General features: G+C 49.5%; 1 long non-coding RNA gene across 1 annotated transcript; it reads left to right on the top strand.

Moving 5' to 3' along the window:
• The first annotated feature begins 537 nt into the window (after nt 1-537).
• On the top strand, nt 538-1,467 carry LOC145794635 (uncharacterized). The gene is made up of 3 exons (XR_014334564.1): nt 538-844; nt 1,098-1,259; nt 1,346-1,467. It is a non-coding gene; the product is annotated as an uncharacterized LOC145794635 (long non-coding RNA).
• Nucleotides 1,468-8,083: the final 6,616 nt, after the last annotated feature.

The following is an 8,083-nucleotide window of genomic DNA, read 5'->3' as shown; positions in this document are numbered from 1 at the left end:
CACATGCTACATCTGTTCTGAAACACCCAAACACGCTGACACAGCACACGTATTTTACTGTAAGCACACCGGCACCCGGTAATTTGCCTGCATCTGACAAACTTGCATACATGCCATATCCGTCTTTTCACAACTGCATTTTGAATGTTGTCTTGCAATTGTCATTTTCTGTTTGCAGGAGGGTTCCCATACCATTCGCGGGTATGGGAATACTGGTGCTCGGGAGTGGTATGACGAGCTCCCTGATGCGGTCCAGCGCATCGTGGACCGAGCGGGCTTCGGCACCTTCTGTCGAGGGCTCTCTAGGCTCTCCACATGCAGACCTCTTCTCGCCGCTTTGGCGGAGAAGTGGTGGGACACCACCGATTCTTTCCATTTTTCTGCTGCAGGGGATATGACGATGACCCCTTATGACTTCTCGATGCTCACAGGCATCGGGGTAGGGGGTGATCCGATCCCCTTCGACACCGACATGGATGAGTGGACCGCCGCTCAGGTCCATCTACTGGGGGAGGCGCCACCGCTAGCTCGTCCAGGCTTCGTCCGATACTCCTGGTTCGAGACACAGTTTCGGGTCCAGCCCGCATTGGGGGAGGAGACTCAGATGACCGAGGAGGACGTGGAGAGGTATGCCCGCGGCTTCCTCATGTTCCTGTTCGGGACTACTATCTTCGCCGATCGGGCGAACACCGTGCCTCTCTGCCTTCTCAGTGCACTGGTGGACGTCCGGGATATCTTGCACTACGATTGGGGCGGCGCTGCTCTGGCCACCCTGTACGGCTATATGAGCTCGGCTTCTCGTGGCAGCGGCCAGCTGCTTGGAGGTTACTGGCGGGCTTGGGAGGTACATTTCTTTTCCACTTTTTCATTCCTGTCTCGTACTTTCTGTACTCTGTACACTGCACACACTGCGGTCTGCTTTACACTTACTGTATACTGTACACACGGCACACACATACATTCTGCTTTACACTGACTGTACACTGCTCACACTGTACACTACACACAATACACGGCTCAACACACGGCTCTGCCATTTCTGCTTCATTCTGTATATCCTACTTTTTCTGATAGTCATACTGACATCTATTTTGCAGTTGTGGGTTTATGCCTACTTCCCTAGGCTTGCACCTGTGCCAGTTGCGGAGCCTCCTCCGGCTGTCCCGTTCTCGAGTCGCTTTGACGGGAGATGCACCCGGCGACCACGGGAGACGTTCGGCTTCTTCCGCCGATATTTCGACACCATCACTCCGGCCGAGGTATGCTTTACTTTCAGTTCATTTAGCTTCGCTTTCCCACTGCATATTTTAATAACAGTAGATAACAAACTGTCTGTCACTTTCAGATCACATGGCGGCCATGGGCTTCGCTGCCGTCGGCGATGCGGGGTCGGTTCCCTGGTGCTGAGGAGACCTCGCGTTTCTGGATCATGCTAGAGGGCCCGGTCTGTCGGGCTTGGTACCTGGGGGAGTGTTTTCTACGCCAGACCCGCGGGTTACCTAAGCAGATAGTCCTGGCTCACCCTCCTGCAGAGATGAGGGAGACTGAGGGGCTGACCATTGAGCAGCTGGATGATTACTCCATCGGCTGGGAGGAGGCCGGCTTCCGAGGCACCGGCGACTATCAAGAGTACGTGCGGACGTACCTGATGCGTCCCTTGAGCGGCCGTCGAGCAGAGGGGGCCAGGCCTGTAGCATCGGCGGCTGGGGCCGGAGCGGGAGCAGGGGCTGGATCTTCGAGGAGGGCCCGGGTCCGTGGTAGGGGTGGAGCGCGGGGAGGACGAGGAGCTGGCTGGCCTGCCCTGCCCGCTGTACTGACTTTCCAGGGGCAGGGTGGGTCGACCTATCAGATCCCCTTCGCCCCTCCACCGGCTGGTCACGAGTTCATTGACGTCCCCAACCTTCCGCCGGTATGTTCTACTGCATTTTGTACAGTTATTCATTTCAGTTTACTTGATATTCCACAGAATATTGATGCATCTGATACTTTTACAGGCTTCTTCTGAGTACACCCGTCAGTCGTTGGCGATGAATGCCTCGATGATGGGGATGCTCCAGTGGACATTTGACCTTCTAGCCGTCTACAGCATACCGGTATGTCCTTCTGACACTGGCCTCAAACCATTCATACACTGCTTTACATAATCTGATGCACGGCACAACACCTGATTCACTGATCTCACAGTATCTGAACACTGCATACACTGCATTCTGCACTAAACTCTGTACTGATAAACTGCTCACGGCATTCATACACTGTACTCATATACTGCATTCTGCACTGATAAACTGCTCACGGCATTCATACACTGTACTCATACACTGCATTCTGCACTGATAAACTGCTCACAGCATTCTTACACTGCACTCACACACTGCATTCTGCACTGTTAAACTGCTCACGGCATACTGATGCATTTCCCTTTTTGTGTACTTTTCAGCCTCCTTTCCAGATTTCCATGGCTGGAGGTGCTCCAGCTAGACCTTCTGTCCCTGCTCGGGGGAGAGATGAGGAGGGCAGGATATTTCCCCGTACCAGGGGAGGGCGTACTCACGTCGGGAGTAGCTCGCGAGCTCCAGTCCCGGACGATGACGACGACGAGGAGTCAGAGGCGGAGGCAGGGTCATCGGAGGAGGAGACCGGAGGCGATTCTAGCTCGGGCTCTGATGACGACGCTGATGATGCCCCTGGACCTTCGTCCAGGAAGAGGACCAGGACGGATTGACGGCCCTTGGAGTGATCGACACAGATGCAGATTTTTGCTGTCTCTTCTTTCTTTCCTTGTACTTTTCTTTTTGTTGGTAGATAGATTACCTTGTACTGCCGCAGGCAGATTTTGTTTCTAAAAGTTGTACATTTGAAAAGCTAAGTAAATGAAACAGACTTTTTATCTGAAAAAGTGTTCGCATTTACACATTTCATGCATTGCATCGCATCTCATCATGTTACACCTCGATGTAAATGGAATTGATTGGTTGTCTGAAAATTAAACATTTGCACTGTAATAATCAGATGACTTAAACAGCCAACAGCAAAATAACCCAAGCAACCCACTGCCTGATTCTGGACACACAGCCCTTACTCTGTTGGGGATTAACCTGCATACAGCCCATAACACAGCATTCGATTCATTCTGCACACGGCAATTCTAAACAAAACAGCCCAATCTGACAAGACGGACCTCAAAGATGGAACTGGTTGGAGTCGAAACACGTTCAAATGTAGAGAACGGCACAGCATTCTGAGCATAAGCGATTTTTGAAATCGAATGAGGGTTTTTCAAACCGGGATATCGAGCCTACAACTGAACACAGCGGGGCGGACTCAAACGAAGAGGTACACGACCTAAACACAACGAGGCGCGCTCGGAAAAGACTGAAAACAAAAGACGAGACTGTCAAATCAAAGAGACACGACACACAGACGCGTAAACGAAGATGGGAGACCTCGGACCACGAGGAGCCAGTTCAATCTGGGTATTGTTTCCCACCCTTTCTGATTTGTGATTCTCGCATCACTCGACTCTCAAGCTCGGATTTTCTCTCAAAACCCTTTTCCTCACTTTTCTCTCAACTTACACCTCTCTATTCTTCAATCTCTCATTTTTCATCCCTCCCCGGGGTGACTGATGGATAAATAGAAAGGTGTGGGTTCATGCTCAATGCCGTTAGCTCACAGCTATTTCTTCCGGGGGGCAGAGCGCCCTTCTGGTAAGTACGTCGATGACGGGGGAAAGACAGAACGCCTGGCTCAACTGTGCCCCTAGTTCATCATTTTAACCATTCTTTCGTTTTTGCTTTCTACTAAAACGGTTTTGATCAAAATGAGAGTCGGATTAACGTACTTGTTCGACTTTTGATTTGAAAAGCATGCAAGTCAGGCAGCAAGCACTGAAAATTTTCCTTTTGGGTCCAAGACAATGGTCCGGTTTTGGAAAATGAAATAGTTTTCGAGAAAATAGTCAACCTCAGTAAAAATTTTCAAAAACTATTTTTCAAACAGTTGATGCTTAACAAGCATGGAACTTACTCTTCGAGATGCGCAACCTTGGTTCGGAGGCAATGGAAAATTGCCCCTGGTTTGAAGGAGGGTGGGAGGCAAAGGAAAGTTGCCCCTAGTCTGAATGGCGTCTCACGACGGCTTGTGGCAACGGAAAGTTGCCCCTTGTTTGGGATGGTGCCGCAGCAATCCGCAGACAGTCTTCATTGGCGGTGGTCGAGCTCTTAGACACAGAGATGACGAAGACGGTCACAACACATATATGGACACAATCACCTTGAAGGGTGTTGGCCACTGGACTTTGGAACGAAATTGAAACCATTGCATGGACTGAGACGCTTATGAAAGCGTTGGGGGCTGGACTTCATGATGAAGTTGCCTACGTATCCCAAACATGGGAATCAAGCCTTACGTAGTTCCGGGTAAGGTCCACTCGGGTATTTTAACCTTCACTTTGTTTGGCTCTTATTTTTGCCAAGGCGCCCAATGCGGGTTTTCGACCTTGCGAGCTTCTTTTCATTTTCTATTTCTTTTTCATTTCTTTTTCTTTTCTATTTTTTTCTTTTCTTCTTTTTCAATCTTTCTTTTTGTATTTTTCTCTTTTTTTGTTGTATTTTTCTCTTGCTCTAACTTTTGCCTGGGCCGCCCTTCCGGGTTTTCGGCCCAGCGAGCCTCTCAAAGGGTAAAAGTGTAGCAAGTCCATGCCAAATGGTTTTTTTGAAATTGAAGCCTCTCTGTATCTAGGAGAACGGCTGTTGCACTGATTCGCGGAGAATCCATCCCGGTTGCTCTACGAGCTTCTTCCGACGAGATCTACTCCTTCTGATTCGGCTTTGGTGCCTCCTGCTCGAGGGCTGTTTCGAAACTGGCCACACGGCCTCCATGGCGTTTGTCCGTTGAACTTTCTGAACATTCTGAACGGGTTCAAACTCGAAAAACAAATAGGTTGAATCTTGAGACTGAGAGCGATCCTAGGCTGCGCAATCTCAAGAGTGATTCCACACAGGTCTTCGCAGGGCCGCGTAAAACATTTGCTTTTGAAAGTTTTTAAGAAGGCGACGAATCGCTCGCGCCGAAGATAGTGTGGAACCAATCTGGATCTGGCCAGGGTCCTTCTCAGTACTCACGCCGACAAGCATGGCTTTATTCATAAAAAGGCTTAGCACGCCTCTCTTTCTCTCAAAATGATCAAAATTTTGCAAAACCCGAGGAATTCCTTCCTCTTCGTTTTCATCACCGCAGTGTTCAAAAGTTTGTTTTTTGAAAAATTTAGGTTAATGCAATGAGTTTGGGCACACAGGAGAGCAGGCGAGATGTACTGTCAGCCCATTCAAATTCTCTGGTCCTTATGCTGAAAGCAAGCATGAAGGTTGAGATAGCAACAGCTGTTTCAATCGGCTCTGTTGGTGCAACTGGCCCCTCGGCAGAAACAGACTCAAAACAAAAAAAAACAGATAATAATTACAAAACAAAATGGTGTTCGGGACAACAACCCCAGAATCACCTGGTATTATATACAACGGGGACTGACTCGATACAACTAGACAGACCCTTAAGCAAAAAAGACTGACTCAAGACAAAGAGACAGACTCAAAACAAAAGACTGACTCGACATCCAAGCCAGGATTTACAAAACTCGGTTTCACCGATGCTCAAAAATGCGTGCCAGACGCTACATCCAAACTACACCAAATGTTGCCCGCAGGCGGTTCACTTTACATACTCGCAGTATCTGAGCCCTCGAAATCCAACAACTGAGTGGTGACGGGCTTGCCTGAGGTGGGTGGTAGGATAACCTTGTTATCAATCAAATCCTGCACTTCATGACGAAGGCGGGAACATCCATCGGTACTGTGACCGAACTGCTGATGGTACGCGCAGTACAAGGTAGCATCATGAGTGGCGGGGAGATTCTTCGGGAGTGGCCGGGACTCCAAAGGCTTAAGATGCCCATTCTTCGCCAATATCAGCAATGCCCTAGACAAAGGCATGTGGAGGTCGTGAAAGACCCTGCGCCCTCGGGGCAGGTACTTTGCAGTTTGAGGATTCTTGCCAGATGCGCTGGCGAAAGGATCAGCTGGCGCTGCCTTGGCTTTTTGAACCTTCCCCGGTGCAGGGGTGGGAGCTACTGGAATTGTCTGGGCATGACGGGGCCCATCCCGGTTTTCTGTCTGGCTTGAGCTGCCTTTGATCAGAGCGGGGAAAGCATCATCTACAGCTTTGGTCACTATTGCAGACGTTTGTTGCTTGTTCATCTCTCTGACTTTCAGAGCCTCGACTGCCCACAGCAGTTGCTCAATGGGGTCGGCGTCTATCTTTGCCTTGTCCTTTCCTTTGGCCTCAGCCTGATCGAGGGCCTGGGTTGGTGCTGGCATGTCGTGGCTATAGCCGGAAGCCACCTCTGGCTGGCTGAGCTCTATCACAATCCGCCCCAGTAGCGGGGGCTCCTGTGGTACAAAATTCCCGGCATACGGTGCCGCTGGCAGTGAAGCCGACATTCCATAGGCGAGGTCTGCCACAGACCTTTGGAGATCGCCTATCATCCCCATCAATTCGAAGGTGGTGGGCTCACGAGCCTGGTATAACTGGGGAGTCCAGACCGGGTGTACAATGGGCATCCTGGGCGGATATGACATACTGATGCTGGCCTCACTTTGCGGAGTGGTTCCCTGCTCCGGTGCGGCTGTCATAACCACAATTTTTTCTGAACTTGGTGCCGCCATAAATCCTGCCTCAGCAAGGGGGAGACACTGGTTATTCTGTATCAACTCTGCAACTCTCTGAACTGAAAGAAAAACAGACAGCATTTTAGCCCAAACTGATCAATCACGGGTGTAGCCAAACAACTGTACCCTACTGCTGATCACTGTTCCCAGAAGTCACTGTTCCCGAAAGCTGAACCAATACCCGCGGATAACTGATTCTCACAACTGATACTGATACTGGTGTCCCCAGGTTTGATACTCAAACTTGCAAGCTGACATGTGCGTTCCTGTAGAGCAACACTCTAAAAGCACATAGCAAGTAAAAGAGAACAAAAACACCCCTATGTTGGGGTAGGGTTTCCCTGTCCTATTTTGTCAGGAGCTAGGGTTTCACTACGCACACAGCGGTTTCAAACAACTTAGCATCGGGTAAGCAACCTGTCCTAGCTTGGAATGGTCACTATGGATCCGAATATGCACTAGGTCGAATGGTCGAAAAGGGGTGCCCCGGTAAAACCGAGGTTTGCGTTCCCATACTGTCAGAGCCCATAGCCGGTCAGCCTTATGGACATGCCTTGACAAGACAAGCCTCCGGCAAACCGTTCAGGAATGGCAGATGGCAAACACTGTGTTCCTAGGCGCACCAATGCACATGCAATGCAAAGAAACACATAAATGAGATCAAAACAGGATATCACGAGTTCGAGTCAAACTCTCTAAATTTCCCCAGCAGAGTCGCCAGAAACTGTAACAACGCCCGCGGAGGGGGCCTCGTGCTACAGTTCGGACTCGATTTGTGTCACGGTTCTTAATCTGAACCAAAGAGTCCAAATCTGGCAAATCGTTTTGAGAAACAGATTTTTGAAAAAGTAGTGCCAAACATGGACTGCTTTGCCAGATACAGAGTCGCCACCTAAATATTTTTAAATGGGAGAATTTAGGAAACCCTGACTCGGTGCCGAAGGCCACGTGTCCGTCATCACCGGAGTTGTCTCGGCTCGGGAGCTTGGGTACGATCGGGGAAGGTCAGCTATGAGCACCCCCTTTCGCCCGGTCCGAAGACCGGCCTCTACTAACCGTGATATCCGTTTTTGAAAACTTTACGTGTTCTTATTCCATTTATTAGCCTAGAATTACTATGTTATGCGCACAGCAAACAAGTATAGACTAGATTGCCTAATTTGGAAATAAACATTGCATATCCGTTTGCTTTGAAAATGCTTTGGAATTTGCTACTCGCAAGTAAGCTAAAATACGGATTTCAACGAGTTTTTCCAACTCAAACAATCCGGCCTTCACCCACAGGCATTCAAAACAGTTTAACACATAAGCATCTAGCCACATGTTAAGCATGCTGTCATGGTAACATTCACACTCAT

The sequence above is a fragment of the Camellia sinensis genome, chromosome 7 (genome assembly GCF_055761805.1).
Source record: "Camellia sinensis isolate YWXY chromosome 7, ASM5576180v1, whole genome shotgun sequence".
Taxonomy (NCBI): Eukaryota; Viridiplantae; Streptophyta; class Magnoliopsida; order Ericales; family Theaceae; genus Camellia; species Camellia sinensis.
This window is presented reverse-complemented; position numbering and strand designations above follow the sequence as displayed.